The sequence below is a fragment of the Schistocerca piceifrons genome, chromosome 1 (genome assembly GCF_021461385.2).
Source record: "Schistocerca piceifrons isolate TAMUIC-IGC-003096 chromosome 1, iqSchPice1.1, whole genome shotgun sequence".
NCBI lineage: Eukaryota > Metazoa > Arthropoda > Insecta > Orthoptera > Acrididae > Schistocerca > Schistocerca piceifrons.
In genome coordinates this window covers 761,171,789-761,195,826 of record NC_060138.1, presented here as the reverse complement: position 1 = coordinate 761,195,826, position 24,038 = coordinate 761,171,789, and positions in this window count along the sequence as shown.

Sequence of the window (24,038 nt, the reverse complement as noted above, 5' to 3'; positions counted from 1 at the left end):
AGAATTCTAAGAAAATGTGACTCATCGACGAAAGAAGTAGCTTACAAAACGCTTGTTCGTCCGATTCTTGAGTATTGCTCATCAGTATGGGACCCTTACCAGGTTGGATTAATAGAAGAGATAGACATGATCCAGCGAAAAGCAGCGCGATTCGTCATGGGGACATTTAGTCAGCGCGAGAGCGTTACGGAGATGCTGAACAAGCTCCAGTGGCGGACACTTCAAGAAAGGCGTTACGCAATACGGAGAGGTTTATTATCGAAATTACGAGAGAGCACATTCCGGGAAGAGATGGGCAACATATTACTACCGCCCACATATATCTCGCGTAATGATCACAACGAAAAGATCCGAGAAATTAGAGCAAATACGGAGACTTACAAGCAGTCGTTCTTCCCACGCACAATTCGTGAATGGAACAGGGAAGGGGGGATCAGATAGTGGTACAATAAGTACCCTCCGCCACACACCGTAAGGTGGCTCGCGGAGTATAGATGTAGATGTAGATGTAGATATTTCAGGCCTAAGACAAATCTGGAGACGACCCAGACATCGGTGGAATATCAACCTGACTGTTGCCCGCCATAAGGCCCAACACAAGGGCCGGAGGTGGACCAACGCGTTATTGACTTGCTAAATTTGTGAAGCCCTTTCTCTTGAGTAAATCGTCCAATTTCTCTGAAATTGTAATCATTTGACTTTTTGTACATTTACATCACTTTTTTTTTATTTTCATCCCATTCGGATAATTCCTTGGTGGTACGTCGGTTTCCTTTCTTCTTTTGTCTTTATTTTGTCTTGGCTTGTATTAAATTTAGTGGAAAGCGCTTTAACTAGTTAAAAAATGGTTCAAATGGCTCTGAGCACTATGGGACTTAACTTCTGAGGTCATCAGTCCCCTAGAACTTAGAACTACTTAAACCTAAGTAACCTAAGGACATCACACACACCCATGCCTGAGGCAGGATTCAAACCTGCGACAGTAGCTGTCGCGCGGTTCAGACTGTAGCGCCTAGAACCGCTCGGCCACTCCGGCTGGCGCTTTAACTAGTCCAGTCAAGCGTAGTCTAATGAAAGAATAATAGTAGTAGCTTAAAGCTATTTAGGTTCGATTAACATATTTGCTCGGTTGCATAATCCCAATACAGCGTTGAAGTTCGATGCAGTGTTCTTGCACTATGCGTGTGGTCTGCCCTATGTAAGTCACACCACACTGTCAAGCTATTTTGTAAATCCCCGCCTCCCGCAATAAGAAATTGTCGTTCGCTGTCCCCAGAAGGCCCGCAACCTTAGATGGCAGACCGAAAACCACTTTCACCTGAGATTTATGGGGAACTCTCGCTATGTTAAACGAAATATTGCCAACAATAGGAAGAAAAATTAGAGATTTTGTCTACGTGTTCTCCTCTTTACCCACTTCCTGATTTCTAGTTTCAATGAACTACTAGTTGAAAAAAAATAGCTGCTCAAAAATCCAGTCATAAGATTTAAAAGTAATATACAGATTGGCAGCCTGTTGCAACATATACAAAAATACAGAATTGTGCTGGGGAACTACTGTCTATTGTAAAATACTCATGTGTCCCGTCATAGAATAGTGCTCGAATGTGTAGAATCCATACTAAATACGACTAAGCGAACGTAATAGGATTCGTTTGTCTCGTGGGAGACAATCACAATAACGCTGAAAATACTGAACTGGCTGATGCTTCAACATGGACGCAAACTATCATGCGAAAGCCTACTGCAAATTTTCGGGAACTATTATTAAGTGAAGAGTATAGGAAATATACTTCAGCCCCTGTACGTATCGCTCTCTTATGAAGGGCGAAAGCAAGATTAGACTAATCGCAGCTCGCACACAGGCATTTAACAGATATGTCCTTGCCACACTCCATTCGCGATTACAATAGAAAGAATCCTGATATACTGCAGGATGCCAAGTACCCTCTGCCTCTGCCGCGTACTTTACAGAGTATGGATGTTCATGTGGGTGTAGATGTAGAAGGTTTCACCACGTTATCAGTCTGTCTCCAATTTGTTTCACTTATTGAAAGTGCTAATATCTTTCGACAAAACATTTGATCGAGCTACCAAGAATACCTAGGGATAAAAATGAGTCATTTCAGAATGTATTTTTCTTCCTTATGAAGTCGAGTTTTACAAGTGTATTTCATTTCATGTTTAACGATCTATGGTTCTTTGTTGTTGACAAAATGTGTTGATGATACACAAGAGATACTAACAGAACATTCTTCACATCGGAGAATTCTTGTAGAAAAAGCTTTCGTAGCTGAAATCGCTTCCTCATCAACGTTGCTCGTAAGTTCGGATTATGGCCTTTGTGACTCTAAGCATGTGGAAATTATTCGCATTAGTTGATTTCACCCAACATTATCACATAACTAGCTAGCATAAGATCTCTTTCGATTGACTTCTTTTTACATTCGTCACACATTTAATACAAGCATACCGGTGATCATGAACCCTGAAGATCATGCGCCGACCTCACAGTTTTCCTCCGTAGATGACTGTCTTGTGTATCTTGGATCCAGTTCTCATGGAAAACTATCTGCTGAAATTCCTTCTGCAGTTCATCCCCCCATCTCTTCCTTGGCCTTCCAACTGGGCGATTTCCATCAGGTTTTCCGGAAAGCGCAGATCTGGCCCGACAAATGTCTGGTCGCCCGCAATATGTCCTCCCAGACTTATTCTTCGCACTTTCATTTTCTGCACGCGGTTCGGTTGTGTCATCATGTTGTATGTTTCCGGTTCTTTCTACGATTCCAGGTGTTCTCTTCCCGGATTGGTCTAAAGATCTTTCTCGTGATTTTCTGTTTGAATATCAATAGGTTGCCCTTTTTTTGTGCTTAAGGTTTCTGTCCGACATAACAGTGATACTATCACTGCGTTACAGGATTTAAGTTGGTACGTTTAATGGCAACTTCAAAAATAACGTTTTTTCTCTACATTTTATGTTGAAAAAGAATTTGGTATGGGTTTTGTAGCCATACAGCAAGTTCATATTGTTCATATGCTTTCCACCTTTATACCGTGTTCGTTACATACATACACACAAACAAGCGAACATCTCCGAAATCAGTTTTGTTTTCACTAAGAGGTCACTCAGAAATAGCACATTCAAAATGTACGTAAATTCCCATCTCGATATTGATACCAAGGACTTCTTTTTTGCGAGACAGTGGCGATACCCCGAAACCAGACAGGCCAGCACCCAGATCATCCATTACGATCAATATTCTCAACATGATAACCTTAATGTGTTCAATGCATTTAAACAAAAGAACATAGTAAAACTGCGGTAGCGGCTCTAGTACTGACCCTGATGGAGCATATTGGAAAATTGTGGCAAGTTTCTGTGAGACCAAACTGCAGAGGCCATTGGTCCCTAGGCTTACACACTAGTTAGTCTAACTTAAACTAACTGACGCTAAGGTCAAAACACACACCCATGCCCGAGGGAGGACTCGAACCTCCGACGGGGGTAGCCGCGCGAACCGTGGCAAGACGCCCAAGACCGCTCGGCTACCCCGCACGGCTTTCTTCCAAGAATTACTGTATCAGCCCGTGCAGCACGTCAAAGAGTACTGAGTTGTAATTGCAACACAAGATCCTGGTCTCTTAGGATTAATATGGAAAGCAGACATTGTGAAGAACTATGCGCTTGACTGTTTGTATACTACTTCTCTATATGTATTACATATCTTAAAGAATCCTCGCCTAAGAGCAAATATTTGATGTATCAACTTCGAAAATCTTATCATGCAAATATGTAAGTCTAGTAATAGCCTAAAACGTAAGTTTTTGGAAATAGTATTTTATCATAGAAGCGCCCTTTTATTTAGAGGCCAAAAATTTGCTTTGTAGATTATGCGGTGGAGATCACACTCGTACAACATTAGGAACTCACCTCACCTACTGAGATGAATTTTTATTTTATCCTTTCCCCAAACATAATTCAAGGACCGAATGAGAGTTTAAGTCGTCATTGTTCTTTTTCGCTTATTTCCAGTACTTTATCTTTCTAATGTAGTCACTGATATTAATCGAAAACTGCAAGTGGCTTGGCTTTAAATGGGACAGTTTCAGCTGAGGGCCATAGCAGATCTCCTCATGGTCTGTTGTCTGATTAGCGTGCTACACTTTATATCTCGCTCACTTCGTGTACCAAGTTATCCGCTGTCGATGGCTTACTCACAGGTGCTGTAAGGTGGCAATATGTGTAACTACTGAATTTCTGTTATACGAGTGTTCTGAGCATCACCCATCCTGTGTTGTCTCAAATGCCTGCTAACAATCTCATGCAACAACTCCTGCTAGTGCCTACGTTTCCCTATCGACCACTTTACACATACTCTATATGTCATCCCAGGCTACTCCTTAGCAACCCACACCAGGAAAGGGACCTCACTAAGAAAATTTAAAATACAAAAATGTCCTTTTTAAGTCTAAGATCAAGGCTACCTTATAATTGTAAAATACTTAGGCAAAATTATTTTATACGCACTTACTCGGCTGAACTGTTAAAAAAGAAATGGTTCAAATGGCTCTGAGCACTGTGGGACTTAGCATCTGAGGTCATCAGTCCCCTAGAACTTAGAACTACTTAAACCTAACTAACCTAAGGACATCACACACACCCATGCCCGAGGCAGGATTCGAACCTGCGACCGTAGCAGCAGCGCTGAATTGTTCAATGGACAGCGTCAAATTTCCAGGGCCCTCTTTTAAACGCATGCCTAGTCAGTTGGCTAAACCACTAAGACTTTTAAAAGAATGATTAAATGGACTTTGGCAATTTGAAATCAGATTTCGTGAAACGTCGACTTCATCCATAGCGCATTGCGTCCAAACCAGAACCCATAAAACATCAATGATAGTTTTCGTAATATCGAGGTAGCTCTAAGCCATTGTTAAAATTTAAGTGTAACAAAAACATAGACCAATATATTAGAAGACAGGCTCAACGTTTTGGCCTCACTCAGTATTTATTGTGATATTTTAAGACAACTATGTTATTATGATATAGTAAATAACTTCATTAGTATGAAGTGTAAGGGCAAAGTAATTATCCAGTAAGGTTATTTAAAATTATAATTATAAGGCTAATTATTTGGAAAAGTATTGTTTTTGAATTAAATGTAGGTAACTTGCTTGATTAACTTATCCCTTTATTGCTGTCTTGCACTAGCCTAACAAATGTATTTGCTTTTAAAGTTTTCTTTTCGTTTGGACTCTTATTGTTTGCCAGTAATATTTTTGCTTTTAGTGAATGGCACGGTTATCTTTGCAACGCTTTGCGTGTTTATACTGTGGTCAGCTTCGATTAGTCGAAACAATCTCTTTCAGCTACCTCATTGTGTCACTCCGACACACTTCGTATCTCCGAAAGCTGGTTTAGGTCATCAGCCAACAGGGATCGTTTGCAGGTATAGAACCATTAGGCGATATAGTTTCGAGCGAGTTTAAGCCATTCTGTTCTTGGGTTTCGGTTTGGGAGGCTGGTCTATTCTGCTTGTTGTTTTGTCTGGAGTCCGTGTGAGCTGGTGCTGAGTTTCTACGGTCATGAAGATTATGAATGAGTTCTTTTCAATCACCTGCCACGGCGACTAATAGGTGAACGTACAGGTTATTTCAGACGTGCATACTGAACATTCGCACAGTTATCATGCTATCACTCGACGTAAGGCACTTGCAATGGTGCCGTTCACTTGGTGAAATGAAGATTTATAGTTTGCTGACTTTTAGTTGAATGGAAGCTGATTCTGGGATCGAGTAATATCTTTTGAATCCATCGTACTGTAGATTCAAACTTCCCAACCACCCCTGGAAAATAAATGTTTTGTTGTCTTGCTAGAAGTCGTGTATCGATACTATTCTGCTCTTACTTTGCGTTAGTAATATTGAAAACTCACGTGGGTTTTGTGAATCATCTACTCTGTTTGAAGAACGAATTATTTCGTTCAACCCAAGTCATTTCATTTATTAACTTACACAACATAGTTACATGGTGTGTTTCTGTCATCTTGTTCACATCTGTTACTGCAGGCCCTGTCTCATCTATGCTCAGATATGGTACGAAGAATTAATTGCTAACCATTTGCAATAAACAATCTATTCTTTGCATGGACTCAGGTTGCAGGTAGACAAAGGGAAGTCACATGACGCTGTTGTGGAAGGCTAATGATTTCTAAATACTATTCACAGCGTTCTGGTATATTAGTAAGATTTTATGTGGAACACCTGACAGCGAGCGGCACCCTATTTGTTATAGTACGAGGAGATCTATAGATCTATAGAAAAATTTTACTCAAGAATCAAATAAGAAACTATTAAACGCGGCGTTATAGGTTTCAATTCCAGTGCTGCACTAAAACGGTAATCACAAAATTTCCCCTGTTAGGACCGGCACGACGGTTTCATCCTAGGGATCAGCAGGTCCAACATAAGGCTCTGCTTCAGCCATTATCTTGTAATGGTTGGTCAGTTTACCAGAGCAGTTTTGCAGCTTTGTACAAAATAAGAGAATGCTTTTACAATGTATATCTGAAGTCTAGTTTTATTCTTTGAGTACTGTTAGTGGGAATCCAGTGTGCATTGATTTGAACAGTGAAATCATACCACAAAATCTATCGTTTTAGTGGTAAAATAATGTATATAGCTCTACTGCCTCTTCTTGAAAGAGGTTTAAGAACTTACTATTACTTCGTAACTGATGTAGCAATAGTAAAATAAGGGTTATATTACTATCACTTTATTCCTGCAGACATGCGAGTGTGAAGTTCGTTACTTTACGTGTTTGTCCTGTAACAGAGGTACACCACTTTTACGGATATGTCTTCCTGTTCAAAATGACTGACTAGAAACGCTCTGTATACGGAGCACGTCGCATAGATATTGCTTCAAGGTAATCCAGTACGCTCTCAGTGAGAATTAAATACATAAAGTCGGGTTAGAAATTATACTGTTTAAATTTCAAACAAGTAACTGCGTTTTAAGTGTACTATTTCAACCTGTGCGCTTTCTTTGATATGTAGAGTAATTTAAGAGCACTGTTTATGTACAGTTCTGTGCGTAATAAAGTTATACTGGGAAGACAGGCGCCGCACGATACAAATACACTTACGTCACTGAAAACAGTTCACATGAAAGTAATTGAAAAACCGCATTACATTGCACAGAGGAGCACCTCTTTATTTCCGCATTGACCTAAATGCACTACGTCCGGTATCGTACTAACTTTGCCGTTTTACTTTCATAAATGAAGGTAGGTAACTGTGAAGTAATTCTTTAGCTGAAAGTGGAGCGAAATTGGCGAAAATAAATAGATTACAAATTTTTTTCATTGACCATTTCTACCGCTCTAAAAAGGTAAAATTAATCCATCGTTATGCATATTTTCAAAAACTAAGTTCTTTTATATAACGTTCATCTTTTTAGATTACGAATACGTAATGCTGCGTACACTTTGCTCATTTTATTCACCTTTTATGGTGAAGAAGGACCAGATTTTTACATATACGCCCTAGCTCATGAATATAGGTTCATACGATATAAGAAATAAAATTAAACTAATAGTAATAATGAATGTGTCAAAACAGAAGGGAGACTGTTCCCTTTAACTGATCGCTATGTAAGGAGGGGAAAAAGAGGGTAGTGATGTTGGAGTTAACTGCTGACAGGCCTATGAAAACAATGATAGGTAGTCATTAACTTCGTTTTTTAAGTTTAGGAGAAACGAAATTTTGTCAAAGTTTGTTGCAGATCATTCGATAGTCGCGTTTAAGATAATGACGAAGAGTTTGAAAAAGTCTTTTTCTATGGAACAGTGGGACAGGATTTAACTATGATAAGAATGAATATTTCCGCCACGTAATTTAGAAGCTAGTGTTAAGATCACCGAAAGAAAGGTGTGCGTGTTTCTGAAGTGTGCGGAGGGAAGCTGATGTCTCTCACTTTACAACTGTCTTTTCAGTCCACATTGTGTGAGTATCCACTGTTACGACCACGTTAGCGGTAGAAGAGGTGCTCAAACTAAGAGCTAATAAATCTTGTGTGAACTACTGGAATAGCTTGAGTTGGAGATGGCCTGAGTTAAAAGACAAACAAATTATAGCCACCGAGATAAATCAAGTAAGAAACGTAAACACTCTAGTTCACTGGTCGTACACTTCATACAGGTGAAGGACACCAGCGGATAAATTAAATTTTTATTAAGAATTAACACTCTATATACGTAATGGACGAAACACTGATCACTTATACTTCACTGCTTACTGTTCATAATTCAAATTTCTCTTACCAGCTTCAACAACAGACTTTGATGACCATCACAAAGATGTTATTTTCCTATTTCTTCATAGATGGTTTTAATAATCCTTAGGGAAATGTTTGAATTTACTGGCGTGATGACGTATAAATTGTGTAGTATGTTGTATTGTGCGTATTGAACTCGGGACCTAGAAACGACGGAGAGACTTACTCCCCGCCATAGCACTCAGTGGTTCACAACCCCACAACAGGCCACAGCAGTCCACTCACCCCACCGCCACCCCACACCGAACCCAGGGTTACCGTGCAGTTCGGCCCCCAGTGGAACCCCCGAAACCTGCGCTATTGGTCTGTTAACAATCCCTGTTGGCTTCGTGAGGAGGAACGTCAGCGTCCATGGAATGCAAACGTGTGGGGTGAGGTAGTGAGCCAGCCGGGGTGGCCGAGCGGTTCTAAACGCTACAGTCTGGAGCCGCGCAACCGCTATGGTCGCAGGTTCGAATCCTGCCTTGGGAATGGATGTGTGTGATGTCCTTAGGTTAGTTAGGTTTAAGTAGTTCTAAGTTCTATGGGACTGATGACCTCAGAAGTTAAGTCACATAGTGCTCAGAGCCATTTGAACCATTTTGAGGTAGTGAATTATCAACTCATACCCCCATTTCTCATAGACGGATCACTGAACGTGCACAAGTATCACAGTCTCTTAACAGACCATCTTCCACGGTTGCTAGACGACGTTTCAGAACACAACCTGTGGTGGTCAATTGTCTCGTTACTGGTCAGATCCCACATTACTAGTGTATGCACTTGTGTTGTTCTTCAGTTTGTGCTACCATCGGTATTGTACAAGTGTCGGCGTTGAAACTTTTCAAAATACGATACCTCGTAAACGACTAGCACTAGATTCCTGCAACAAACAATAAGTAGTTCTCGTAACATGCAAAGATCAGCACATTCCTCAAACTGGGGAACTATCAAGAATGGGGTTCCACAAGGGTCAGCCTTGGGTCCTTTGTTGTTCTTATTATATATTAATGACTTGCCATTCTATATTCATGAAGAGGCAAAGTTAGTTCTCTTCGCTGATGATACAAGTATAGTAATCACACCTGAGAAACAAGAATTAACTGATGAAATTGTCAATACTGTCTTTCAGAAAATTACTAAGTGGTTCCTTGTAAACGGACTCTCACTGAATTTTGATAAGACACAGTACATACAGTTCCGTACAGTGAATGGTATGACGCCATTAATAAATATAGACCTTAATCAGAAGCATATAGCTAAGGTAGAATATTCCAAATTTTTAGGTATGTCCATTGATGAGAGATTAAATTGGAAGAAACACATTGATGACCTGCTGAAACGTTTGAGTTCAGCTACTTATGCAATAAGGGTCATTGCAAATTTTGGTGATAAACATCTTAGTAAATTAGCTTACTACGCCTATTTTCACTCATTGCTTTCATATGGCATCATATTTTGGGGTAATTCATCACTGAGGAATAAAGTATTTATTGCACAAAAGCGTGTAATCAGAATAATAGCTGGAGTCCACCCAAGATCATCCTGCAGACATTTATTTAAGGATCTAGGGATATTCACAGTAGCTTCTCAGTATATATACTCTCTTATGAAATTTGTTATTAACAACCAAACCCAATTCAAAAGTAATAGCAGTGTGCATAACTACAATACTAGGAGAAAGGACGATCTTCACTATTCAAGATTAAATCTAACTTTGGCACAGAAAGGGGTGAATTATACTGGCACTAAAGTCTTTGGTCACTTACCAAATAGTATCAAAAGTCTGACAGATAACCAACAAGTATTTAAGAAGAAATTAAAAGAATTTCTGAATGACAACTCCTTCTACTCCATAGAGGAATTTTTAGATATAAATTAAGAAAAAAAGAAAAAAAACAAAAATATTTAAAAAAATAAAAATAAATAAAAATAAAAAATAAAGAAAAACAAAAAACACAAAAAAATAAAGTTGTTATATTAACTTAAGTATGTTGTTAAATTAACCTAATTATGTCATGTATTGGAAAATTCGACTCGTTCCACATCATTACGAAATATCGTATTCATGATCCATGGAACTAGTATTAATCTAATCTAATCTAATCTAATCTGACGGTTTAATTTACCCTCCTTTTAGTTTGTTAATGCCAGTAGTTATTGTTCCATTTAAAAGAGTGTTTGTTTGCACAAAAAAATACACTTTCTAAGTATTGTTGCGATCAGCCCCTCACTACCAATCAGAAAACGGCACATCAATACCTTTTTCTATTTCCGCAATATTTAGATGATTCACCCTGTATATCGACACAACATGTAGATGAACGAAGGAAATGCGTTAAGATACAGTGTTTCTGTTGCAACAAAAGACCCACACTTATGTAGAAAAATGTTATTAGAGAAATAGCTACAAAGATATTTTTCATTCACATTTAGAGCACAGCACTACTTCGACACGGTCACAGAAAGGTAATAGCAGTAAGAAATATAGTGCTTTATAAGATTGTGGAAACTATGTTTAACATACAGAGTACAAAATGAGGATGTATGCTAGGGCTGAGTGCGGTGAAAAATGTTTGAGAAATTGATAACCGGTATTGAATAAGAATACGCAGTAACCAGAATTTGCTAATTAGGAGGACACTGACCTGTGTAGTGCAACAACTGTAGCAGAGAAACATCTGGAAAATATACAAAATCGACTGCTGGTCTCAATACAATTATTTGCAATCAGACCTCAAAATACACATACTGTCTGCGATGCATGAAGGCAACATGAAGCATCGAGTAATGACGATTATGGTTTGAGGTTTTGTGTACACAGTATCTCATGGAATCGATTCAGTCCCACACATCAAAGGCTGTTATCTTCTTCCACCGTTACGTAAAAAAGTCCGTGTCGCGAATGAACTGCAGGATACCTTAGTACAAGATCAAGAGCCTAACTGGACTTGAGCTAGGTCAACTCATAGATGACGAGGCAGTTTTGCACTCTCATAAAAAATTGCTCTGGATACACATACTAGTAGTCGATACCCATGACGTGTTGTGTCTTTGTTCATCCTGACACTGAATTAATACGTTTTGACACGCACAAAGCGATTTCAGTTTGCGTGCATTTTATTTTTTCTGAAGGGGAAGGGGGGGGGGAGGGGCTCCTAGCCGTCCTCCCCTGTCCCCCGGTGGGTACCTCTGGCACTCGATACTCGACCCTTTGAGTATACTTTACGTTTAAGAGACAGACGAACAAAAGAAATAGGCGTGCTTGTAAGGACTGAAAAATCAAATAAAAACACTGTGGGAGAGGCAGCAGGGAGACTAAGCGGTTAAAGGGACCCCAAACGACACTTTAAAGACTGCTTGCAGGAGGCAAGAGTGAAGAGCTAGAAATGATTAGTGATACAGAATTTCCTTACACGAAAATTGAAGCTGCTGTTTCAAGCCGGCCGCGGTGGCCGAGCAGCTCTAGGCGCTTCAGTCCGGAACCGCGAGACCGCTACGGTCGCAGGTTCGAATCCTGTCTCGGGCATAGATGTGTGTGATGTCCTTAGGTTAGTTAGGTTTAAGTAGTCCTAAGAGCTAGGGGACTGATGACCTTAGATGTGAAGTCCCATAGTGGTCAGAGTCATTTGAACCATTTTTTTGCTCTTCCAAATGCTCCAATAACGTTATCAACAGTAAAACGTAGGGAACTGCACAACAAAAGTATGGAAGTAGCACGAAGAAGGTGCTACAGCTTTTTCGTTTTCAGAAGAGGAAGCGAGAACAGAAATCATGAAACTGGAAAGGAATAAATCAACCGGATATGATGTTATCCCTGCTGATATTATACACGCCTTTCATATTTATGCGAGTTCCGCAACCCATTTCTATTGGAGAGTAGAAGACCTAGAAACTTCTAAGAAAACAAGTCTTTTAAGACGCCCTACTTCTTAATTTATCTCTCAATATCTTAGGAAACCTGCTGGAGAAGATGCTAAGCAGCAGATTTCAAGGCAAAACTTCGTGGAACGAACTCACAACAGAAGGTCTTTGGAAGTAGAAATTCAGCTGAAGATGCTGTAAATGATGCGCCAAGACTTCCAAAAAACGCTCTTCACAAACACGTTGCAACACTAATTTTACACACTATCTGATCAAAAATATCTGGTCACCCCCAAGTGATACGGAATTGGCCACCAGCTGGCATGAGAAGCAGACCTATCAGTAGAAAAGGATGTGAGGAGTACTGTGCTATCAGTGCGAGACTTTAGCACCGGAGAACTCCACAGAATGGCAGGAATCCCGTTGCTATAAGATCGATTCCGGCAAGCGGCGCAACGTTTTTACGCGGCCACGCGTACTTCGGACAACGTACTCATCAGCGACTTGGGCAACCAAGTCCACTGGCGCCCGACCACAAGATGGCCTGACCTTTTGCTGGCATAACAGAACGGGCACCACGAGAAGAAAAGATCACACAGCAGCTACGCAACCCAGACGATGATTCGAAACGGGGAGAAAAAGTAATCCAACCCATGGAAGAAGGAAAGGCGTCGTCCGCTCACCCTACAACACACCGGAACCGGAACTTCTGTGGAACTGCGATGCGATGCGCCACCGGTAGAAAGGCAGTAGTAGCAGAACGGGTCGATCAGGAGGGCTCAGTGACTTCGAACGCGGACTAGTCATTGGGTGTTAGCTGAGTAACAAACCCATCATGAACATTTCAACCCTCCTAAAGCAGCCCATGTCGACTGTTGATGATGTGAACGCGAAATGAGAAAACGAAAGAACAACTGCAGCTAAACTAAGACCAGGCAACTTCTTGTACTGACGGACAGAGATTGCGAAAGCATTCGGAGGATGGTTCTAAAAAGTCGCTTGAAACCATGGGATGGAATCATTTGTGAACTCCAATGTCCTACCAGTAGAACATCCAGCAGAAAGACTGCGCAGAGATTTAAGAAGAATAGGGTACAATAGTCGAGCAGTTCCTCCTAAGCCACAAATTTCTGTAGTAATGCTCAGTCAAAGACGAGGTGGTGTAAAGAGCGAAGCCATTGGACAATGGATGATTGGTAACGAGAGATTTGAAATGAGGACTGACGCTATGCCGTTAGAGTCAGCACTTGGCGAATGCCTGCAGAACGTTGCCTGTCGTCGTGTGTAGTGCCAACAGCGACGTACGGAAGGAGTAATTGGTGGTGTTATCGTTACCTGCCCTTAAACGTAGTGGAACAGCTTTCGGATGAGTGACAACGTTGCCTTCGCTCCGGGCTCCAGGTCCAACATCACTACCTTTCCTGGTTTCGACTCTTGAGGAAGTATCGATTGCCGTTCCTCCATAGACATTAAGACACCTCACTGAAAGTGTTCCCAGAAGAGTTGAAGCCGTCACTGTGGCGAAAGGTATTGATATCCACTCTTACGTGTCCGGGTACTTTTGATCAGGAAGTGTATATCGTACGGACGTTTGCAAAGCTCTGATGGCGAGCACTTTTTGGCCGCTTGAGATGCTAGTACTGCCCTCAAGCATAGTAAAACTCTTGGCAAACTGAGAACGACAAGACCCTTAGAAAAACAATTACAAATGTCTGGCCAAAGGATCCATATTCGGCCACCCCTAAGATTTCGTGTTGGCTATGGTTTAATTAAGTGTAGCGTGACTAGAGTGACACATTTCAAATGCGTAATGACTCTTGTGAAAGGAACTCCGGACGGAGTCAGCAGCTCCAGTTCTTGTGGTCAGCACTGCTCATTCTCGGTCCTGGGGCCCATGCGGGTCGGGGATTGGGGATTTTTGCTGCATGGCACTGTGTGTGTGTGAAAAAATGGTTCAAATGGCTCTAAGTACTATGGCACTTAACATCTGAGGTCATCAGTTCCCTAGACTTAGAACTACGTAAACCTAACTAACCTAAGCACATCACACAAATCCATGCCCGAGGCAGGATTCGAACCTGCGACCGCAGCAGCTACGTGGTTCCGGACTGAAGCGCCTAGAAACGCTCGGCCGCAGCGGCCGCCGTGAGTGTGTGTGTGTGTGTGTGTGTGTGTGTGTGTGTGTGTGTGATTTGTCCTCGTCATCGCCGCGCATGTCGCGTAAGTGGCATCAAATAAAAAGATTTGCACCAGGTGGCCAAACTCACCAGAAGGGGACCCCTTATCAAATGTACTATAACGACATTTTCTTTTTATTTCCACTAGCACTCTGCAAGAAGACGATCATTCAATCCTTCCAGAGTCACATCAGTAATGCCAAGAAGTCAAATTATCTGTTGCGCCAGTAAATACTACGAATACATTGCTCAATGGATATCTCTTTAAGAATCGCTCATGAAGTGAAGAAAATGGCAGAAATTGAGAAATCACATCCTATTACTGCGACAGAACTTTAGTGTGACACACTAATAGTGAGACAGATGTACAGCTTCTCTCCCAACAAGAAACAGTGGCTGGAATTGCGTCACCTGCTAATCTCAAGAGTTTTGACCCATCTTTTGGTTGGCTATGGCCCTTAAGCCACTGACTGGTAACAAAATCGAAGAAGACAAACCTGCAGATATGCCTTTGGTTAAGAATACACACTATAAACTCTTTGGAGACGCCTGTTCCGTGTATATGTAAAAAAACTGCGAAACCAGAATGTCTTCGTACAAGGAGCCGCAAGACCGTGTTGACGCTGACTGCGTGCTGGTCACTAGCAACAACGACGGTCCTCGGCCCATCGTCGCAGGCAACGAGGGAACCAGCGGACAACAGTAGACCTACATTCTTCCATAATGCTCTCCGTGGCGACAGTGGGTCAGTGACGGGCACGTGCTGACCGAGGACCGGGCCATGACTGCATTTCGTTATCAATGTTCACAGTGGACTTCAGTTAAACATTTTCTGTAGTAACGGCACATATTAGTGAAACTCCAAAATCAGATTTTCACCCTGCAGTGCAACATGCGCTGATATGAAGTTTTAGTAGTGAAACTTACTGCACTGGTATAGTAGTATTAACAGCTGCTCTGGTAAGGTGTAATAATAAAAGAAATCTTCATTGGTAATTGAAATATATGTTAAGTGGGTTGTAGTGTAAATAGTTGCCGATGTAAGTATTAATATATAATTCTAATTTCATTTTCATATGGCTGCGAAGAAAATTAAAGAAAAACTATTTACTTATACACCGCAATCTGCTATTTTAATTTAACCATAGATAGTATTCATACTAACTAAGTTAATACGGTTTTCTATACATATACATCTACATCTACGTGATTACTCTGCTATTCACAGTAAAGTGCCAGGCAGAGGGTAATATGTGTGCATCCGTACAGAAGAATAAGGTCATGGCCGGTATTGCCAGAACTATATACTTATATGGATATGGTGTCTGTTCTTTCGTACTCTTACAGGACTCTTACGGAACTCGGTAAGAATGTCTTCCACGAGTAACGAGTGTATTGGGTAGGGACACTATGAATGTAGTGTATGGACGTATAAGGTGAGAATGTGGGTCTCCCTGGAGGCGTGCGTGAGATAATCCCTGCAGTCACACTATTCTCTGTGTCCTCGGTGGATCAGATGGATAGAGCGTCTGTCATGTAAGCAGGAACTCCCGGGTTCGAGTCCCGGTCGTGGCACACATTTTCACCTGTCCCCGTTGATATATACCAACGCCCGTCATCAGCTGAAGGTATTACTATATAATTCTAATTTCGTCCTAGACAGCTGCAGGTCATCAATATATAAATATGGAAGTGAGGTCACGATTGTACTTTAACAATTTAAGAGAACTGCTGGATGCAAAGTCCGCTTGTTATGCAAACCAAAACATATTTCAGTACCTTTATGCTATCGTCATAAGGTACTCTTTATTCAAACCTGTAAAATATGAACATTTTTTGGTTATAATCATTCACCGAAAATTAGCCCTTTAACAGATTTTATCTGTTGTTGTTATTACCTTAGGTTATGGGTTATGTAGGACCTTTTGTGCAATATCACATACTGGTAGCTTGTCATCTGTATCTAAATTATGTCAATGTGGGTCTTGGTTGGTGAAATAATACATCAGTTTATATCTAAACGTTATTTTGTGTGGGAAAATTTTCGCACACAAAATTACGGCGGGGTATAAATTAATGTTTTTGCTCCTAACCAAGACTTACACCATCATAATTTAATTGTAGATGTCAACTTACCACTATCTAATAATAGGCCTAATTTTCGGGAAATATTTATCACTCAAAACATGGTCATATTTTACAGGTTTGAATGAAAAGTACCCAATGACGATGGCACAGAGGTGCTAAAACATGTCTGAGATTACATAGGAAACCTATTGTTTTCATAAAGGTTGGACCTTACACCCATATGTGCAAACACGACCACTGCAAGAACAGCAAAACCAAATGTTAAACACGTAAGCGAAATTTCGTCTCACCCCGCATTTATATCGTTAATCACCTTGATATCTGCGGGCCGCTGTGGCCAAACGGTTCTAGGCGCTTCAGTCCGGAACCGCGCAGCTGCAACGGTCGCAGTTTCGAATCCTGCCTCGGGCATGGATGTGTGATGTCCTTAGGTTAGTTAGGTTTAAGCAGTTCAAAGTCGAAGGGGACTGATGACCTCAGATGTTATGTCCTATAGTGCTCAGAGCCATTTGAACCAACCTTGATATCTGATTGTATTAGAACTGACGCGTTTCGGGAGTTTCCATTTTCAGACACAGACAGAGGAATGAGGAGTTGGGCTGATAATGATTAGGTTCACATTCAAAGAAAAATGTTGACACATTTTAAAATGTTCCGATGTTAAGTTATAATTTCCTACATACGCTGCATTCAGTCTGTTAAAGAATTTCTCACCTTCTTCTTTAATTCATATTGTTATTTTGCGCTTCTCTCCCTTCTAGATCTATTATCAAGCTTTTCAACTTAATTGTCCTGTGGACAACGATCAGTCAGTGCAACACTCCGTACCACTCACAACGAAATTTCCCGCCACTAATTTGTGAACATGTAATTTCTCAGCAAAATTATCAGTTATTCTAATATTGTGATCAATGAGGGGTCGATTTTCCCACGATATCAGATTGAACTCAAATTCCTGCACGGTCTTATTGTAAATTATAGAGAAATTTACAATTAAGCTAAAACAAAATTTGAGTCGTTTTACCCCATAAAACTGGGTAAAGTCACGCAGTTGGGGGGGGGGGGGGGGTCTTTGTCCCATTTGAGGCAGACATGGATAAAAACTGGATGACTGCATAATAAAACACTTGAAATAACGCTATGTAATGTTTTTGTGTTGCAGCCAAGTTACCCAATACAATATTGAACTGAAATCGCCCGTAAATTTTAACATAATGCTGAAAAAGACTTGTGAGAAAGCAATATTTTCTTCTCCACGAAAGGAGGGTTACTAGGGTAACCTGAAAGAGTTTATTTACGGAGGCTAAGCTATCTGGGTACCTAGTAAATAGCGTACTTCGTAGATCCTCTGATTCTTCCTTGAAGTCCCTGGTTTTCCTTCTTCTCCTAATTTTTAGGATAATTCTTCGCCAAGTAGTAGGTATATATCTATATCTTAGTCACTGTCACGAGAAGTCTGAATCTGACTGAAGAATAATCAGCTGGTTGTTTGATCTATTGTCTTTCTTTTTTCGGCACTAATGTAATGAAATCTAGCTTACATTATGTTGTTTGTATAGCACTCTCTTTTCTTCATTAGGAACGCCTTTCTTCTCAGCAGTAAGCTTTTCTTTTTTTTCTTTTCCGATTCATTCTTCTTCCATTCGTTCTTTATTGAGTATCGACGTTAGGAGCACAGATTTCAATGTCTTTCCAGAAAGTTTTAGACAGAGGAATTAAATCTTCAGGGGACATAATTTCGTACAGAATGTGTTCAATGTCATTTTTGCGGTGGTTGCCATTGAAGAATGGTCTCCACGGTGTAGAATCTGCGGGATTTACCCCAAACCACCTGCGGGGACTGCCCTATTTCGCCGTTTTGTGAAGAATACGCCATTGTTGATTTTTGGGACCGAATGTAACAATTATTTCCACTCGAAAGTGAAGCAGTAGTGTCAACGAGCAAGTCGTTAATTTTTCTTTTCAAACCTTACATTATACAATTGTTCAAATAAAATATCGGAAAAGTTACATGTAAGTGGTAAAAAAACAGACTTACCTCATTTCGTCACCTCTGAAGCTACCTACCGGGCGAGCTTTCATGGAACAATAAGTTACAATAAGACACACCTGCCATGCCATCTTGTACTCCTCTTCTGAATACTCGTACATGGCAGACAATTCAAAAAGTCAGTGCAGATTTTTTCCCCACGCATGAGCTTTACGCCCACCAACCCTATGGTCACATCTTATGGTGAACGTAATCTGAGATGAAGCTTTTACAGAAGCCAAGCATCTGGGCGATGACGCCATGTAGGGAGCAATGAGGGATGTTTCCCAGATGACAGAGTAATTAAAGAAGCCCAGAACACTGATCCTGTTTACTTGTTCAGCAGACATGTTGCATCCTGCAGTGGCGAACATTATTGTGCCACGCTACAAGTTTTCTAATAACATAGGGGTCTGAAAAGGAATAGGGGGTGGGTGAGGGGGGGGGGCAAAAGGAGACAGTTACCCCCGCCCCTTCCCCCCCCCCCCCCCCCCCCCCGCGTGGAATCTGGTGTACGACTTTTTATTCATTACAGAAATCTCAAATAGAGGAGCGGACAGAGGTTCAGGGCATTCTCTTCTCCTTGGGGTGGAAACTGCCCCTAAAAGGCGGAAGAATCTTCAATGATCAACAGCATGGGTACGCAGTAGCCAATGGAAACCACTGCATTAAAGAAATATAATGTGTATCAACAGGACATGTGTCGATAATTTTCTTCTCGGGTGTGCAGCCGGATCATAACGTCATCTTGACACAATACTTCCGCGGTCCAACTGGCCGCCATCTTCAGGTGACAGTGCTGGTACACGATCCAGCGAGATCGTGTACCAGCACTGTCACCTGAAGATGGCGGCCAGTTGGACCGCGGAAGTATTGTGTCAAGATGACGTTATGATCCGGCTGCACACCCGAGAAGAATATTATCAATGACGTTATGATCCGGCTGCACACCCGAGAAGAATATTATCAATTATTACGCCGGGAAAGCCTTGGTAATCACAGGACATCTGTCCTTTAATAGCATATGTGCAATGACTGACAAAAGCTTCCGGAATAGTCACACATTCGGACTTCCTGGAGGGGACAGCCAAGGGGTAGGTGACCACGAGAAAAAATATTGAATAACCAACGAAAGAATAACGTTGCACCAGTCGGGACAGACGCGGAATATCAGAAGTCTGACCATGATAGGGAAGCTAGAAACTCTGAAAAGGGAAATATTAAGGCTCAGTCTCGATACAGTGTGGGCCAGTGAAGTGAAATGGGAAGACGATAAGGATTTCTGGTCAGACGAGTATGCGGTAGGACCAACTGCATCAGAAAATGGTATAACGGGATTAGGGTTCGTAATGAATAGGAAGGTAGGGCAGAGTGTGAGTTACTGTGAAAAGGTCAATGGTATCGTTGTTCTAATCAGAATCGCTGCTGTTGTTGTTATTGTGGTCTTCAGTCCTGAGACTGGTTTGATGCAGCTCTCCATGCTACTCTATCCTGTGCAAGCTTCTTCATCTCCCAGTACCTACTGCAACCTACATCCTTCTGAATCTGCTTGGTATATTCATCTCTTGGTCTCCCTCTACGATTTTTACCCTCCACGCCACCCTCCAATACTAAATTGGTGATCCCTTGATGTCTCACAACATGACCTACCAAGCGATCACTTCTTCTAGCCAAGTTGTGCCACAAACTCCTCTTCTCTCCAATCCTACTCAACACCTCCTCATTAGTTACGAGATCTACCCATCTAATCTTCAGCATTCTTCTCTAGCACCACATTTCGAAAGCTTCTATTCTCTTCTTGTCTAAACTATTTATCGCCCATGTTTCACTTCCATACATGGCTACACTCCATACAAATACTTTCAGAAACGACTTCCTGACATTTAAATCAATACTCGATGTTAACAAATTTCTCTTCTTCAAAAAAGCTTTCCTTGCCATTGCTAGTCTACATTTTGTATCCTCTCTGCTTCGACCATCGTCAGTTATTTTGCTCCCCAAATAGCAAACCTCCTTTTCTACTTTAAGTGTCTCGTTTCCTAATCTAATTCCCTCAGCATCACCCGACTTAATTCGACTACAATCCATTATCCTCGTTTTGCTTTTGTTGATGTTCTTCTTATAGCCTCCTTTCAAGACACTATCCATTCCGTTCAACTGCTCTTCCAAGTCCTTTACTGTCTCTGACACAATTACAATGTCATCGGTGAACCTCAAAGTTTTTATTTTTTCTCCATGGATTTTAATACCTACTCCGAATTTTTATTTTGTTTCCTTCACTGCTCGCTCAATACACAGATTGAATAACATCAGGGAGAGTCTACAACCCTGTCTCACTCCCTTCCCAACCACTGCTTCCCTTTCATGCCCCTCAACTCTTCTAACTGCCGTTTGGTTTCTATACAAATTGTAAATAGCCATTGGCTCCCTATATTTTACCCCTGCCACCTTCCGAATTTGAAAGAGAGTATTCCAGTCAACATTGTCAAAAGCTTTCTCTAAGTCTACAAATGCTAAAAACGTAGGTTTGCCTTTCCTCAATCTAGCTTCTAAGATAAGTCGTAGGGTTAGTATTGCCTTACGTGTTCCAATATTTCTACGGAATCCAAACTGATATTCCCCAAGGTCGGCTTCTACTAGTTTTTCCATTTGTCTGTAAAGAATTCGCGTTAGTATTTTGCAGCTGTGACTTATTAAACTGATAGTTCGGTAATTTTCACATCTGTCAACACCTGCTTTCTTTGGGATTGGAATTATTATATTATTCTTGAAGTCTGAGGGTATTTTGCCTGTCTCATACATCTTGCTCACCAGATGGTAGAGTTTTGTCAGGACTGGCTCTCCCAAGGCCGTCAGTAGTTCTAATGGAATGTTGTCTACTCCCGGGGCCTTGTTTCGACTCAGGCCTTTCAGTGCTCTGTCAAACTCTTCACGCAGTATCATATCTCCCATTTCATCTTCATCTACATCCTCTTCCATTTCCATAATATTGTCCTCAAGTACATCGCCCTTGTATAGACCCTCTATATACTCCTTCCACCTTTCTGCTTTCCCTTCTTTGCTTAAAACTGGGTTTCCATCTGAGCTCTTGATATTCATACAAGTATTTTAAACATAGCTGCGCAACAGCAACGGTTCCACGTAATAAGATTAAAAACAGCCGACCAGTTGCAATGGATAAAGTAATCTTTACCTAGGTTTCGACAGATTTAAATCTATCTTCTTTAGAAGGCGGCAGTTTTACACAAGCTTGTGAGCTCTGCAACTTCCATGCACTAATTTTTATTTACTTGACAAACCCTATTTTCAGGGCTACATTTTATGTGGACTAATGGATCTATGCAGATATTTGTAAAAACGACAATGACATATCATTCCATATTAATGTAATACTGCCGCCTTCTGAAGAAGATAGATTTAAATCTGTCGAAACCTAGGTAAAGATTACTTTATCCATTGCAACTGGTCGGCTGTTTTTAATCTTATTCATACAAGTGGTTCTCTTTTCTCCAAAGGTCTCTTTAATTTTCATGTAGGCAGTATCTATCTTACCCCGAGTGAGATAAGCCTCTACATCCTTACATTTATCCTCTAGCCATCCCCGCTTAGCCATTTTGCACTTCCTGTCGATCTCATTTTTGAGACGTTTGTATTCCTTTTTGCCTGCTTCATTTACTGCATTTTTATATTTTCTCCTTTCATCAATTAAATTCAATATTTCTTCTGTTACCCAAGGATTTCTACTAGCCCTCGTCTTTTTACCTACTTGATCCTCTGCTGCCTTCACTACTTCATCCCTCAAAGCTACCCATTCTTCTTCTACTGTATTACTTTCCCCAATTCCTGCCATTTGTTCCCTTACGCTCTCCCTGAAACTCTGTACAACCTCTGGTTCTTTCAGTTTATCCAGGTCCCATCTCCTTAAATTCCCACCTTTTTGCAGTTTCTTCAGTTTTAATATACAGTTCATAACCAATAGATTGTGGTCAGAGTCCACATCTGCCCCTGGAAACGTCTTACAATTTAAAACCTGATTCCTAAATATCTGTCTTACCATTATATAATCTATCTGAAATCTGTCAGTATCTCCAGGCTTCTTCCATGTATACAACCTTCTTTTATGATTCTTGAACCAAGTGTTAGCTATGATTGACTTATGCTCTGTGCAAAATTCTACCAGGTGGCTTCCTCTTTTATTTCTTAGCCCCAATCCATATTCACCTACTACGTTTTCTTCTCTCCCTTTTCCTACTACCGAATTCCAGTCACCCATGACTATTAAATTTTCGTTTCCCTTCACTATCTGAATAATTTCTTTTATTTCATCATACATTTCTTCAATTTCTTCGTCATCTGCAGACCTTGTTGGCATATAAACTTGTACTACTGTAGTAGGCGTGGACTTCGTGTCTGTCTTGGCCACAATAATGCGTTCATTATGGTTTTTGTAGTAGCTTACCCGCATTCCTCTTTTTTTGTTCAATATTTAACCTACTCCTGCATTACCCATATTTGACCTTGTATTTATAACCCTGTATTCGCCTGACCAAAGGTCTTGTTCCTCCTGCCACTGACAATTAAACGACTACTCACGTTGGTCCGTAAGCGGTATGAGATTGGTAATATATCATCAGCCTTCGAGGAAAATATCATCCATACAATCCGAAAGATACCAACATCCGATAAGAGCCAGAATGATCACCAGTTAGCGTAACAGCTCATGAGTCCACCTTGCTGGCAACAATATATACAGAACAATGCCAGCCGCTGTGGCCGAGCGGTTCTAGGCGCTTCAGTCCGGAACCGCGCTGCTGCTACGGTCGCAGGTTCGAATCCTGCCTCGGACATGGATGTGTGTGATGTCCTTAGGTTGGTTAGGTTTAAGTAGTTCTAGGTCTAGGGGCTGATGACCTCAGATGTTAAGTCTCATATTGCTTAGAGCCATTTGAACCATTTTTTGCAGAACAATGGAAAAAAAATTGAAGACTTGTTAGATAACTATTAGTTTCGATCTGTCGACATGGAAAAAGCATTCGACAATGTTAAATAATGCAAGATGTTCGAAATCCTGAGTAAAATAGGAATAATCTGTAGGGAAAGACGGATAATATACAATCGTGCAAGTACCAAGAGGGAATAACAGTGCTGGAAGATGAAGAACGAAGTACTCGCATTGAAAAGGGTGTAAGACAGAGATATCGTCTTCCGCCACTAATGTTCATTCTGTTCTTAGATGAGGCAGTGACTGAATTAAAAGAAGGTTCAAGAGTGGAATTAAAATTCAAGGTGAAAGGATATCAATAATACGATTCGCTGATGATATTGCTATGCTCAGAGAAATTGAAGAAGAATTACATGAGTTACTGAATGGAAAAACAGTATTATGCGAATAGAATATGAGCTGGGAGTAAATAAAAAAAAGTAATGAGTAGTGGAAAAGAGAACAGCGAGAAATGGGGATCACAATTACACGTTGTTACGGGACTTTACTACCTAGGCAGCAATATAACCCATGATGGACGGAGGAAGGATGACATAAAAAGCAGGCAGGCACTGGCAGAAAG